Raw genomic sequence first — 708 nt, 5'->3', positions numbered from 1 at the left:
CAGACTCCCTTCCTCCAGACAATTTCTATGAGCCCTTTAGCCTGGTCCTGTGGAACGTGAGAGCAGGAAACTCTGGGGCACTAGGCATTCCTCCCCCACTTTCCTAAAGAAGATGCTGTGGTGGGAGGCGGTACTTACAGTTCCACAGGCTGTGAAGAGGGGGGGCCCTGGCTCATGGCCTCAGCTAGAGGAGCCCCAGTTGCCCCCTCTCTAAGCAGGCGCAGGCTGGAGCACATGCACGCCCCTCGGAGGAGCAGGACAGGGGCTCCTGCCCGTCAGGCCAGCTGCCAGGAGGCTCCTTTCTGCAGTCATGACACCCTGCCATCCATCTCACCCTACCTCCTGTGGGGAGAGGTCTGGTGACAGCTGAGCAGTCAAGTTCAAGGAGTCCGATCCCCTGCCTGCAGGCCACACAGACACTCCTCTGACAGCCGGGCCCAGCCGGGCCTGCGCTTGGGGAACCTGTGCATCAGCTCCGGCCAGAGAGCGCCATTGTCAGTGTCTGTTAGAAGTTCTCAGTGTGGCAGGGTGAACTTTCACCAAAAATGTACAATGGTACTAGCAACCAGAGGAAGAAAGAAAATATTACTTGCACATAAAGAAGGAGGAGGGGGCACCTGGGTACTCAGTCGTTAAGCGTCTGCCTTCGGCTCAGGTCATGATCCAGGGGTCCTGGGATTGAGCCCCGCATCGGGCTCCCTGCTCCGC

Source organism: Leptonychotes weddellii, chromosome 5 (assembly GCF_054177405.1).
Source record: "Leptonychotes weddellii isolate Sample4059 chromosome 5, ASM5417740v2, whole genome shotgun sequence".
In the NCBI taxonomy this organism is placed as follows: domain Eukaryota; kingdom Metazoa; phylum Chordata; class Mammalia; order Carnivora; family Phocidae; genus Leptonychotes; species Leptonychotes weddellii.
This window is presented reverse-complemented; position numbering follows the sequence as displayed.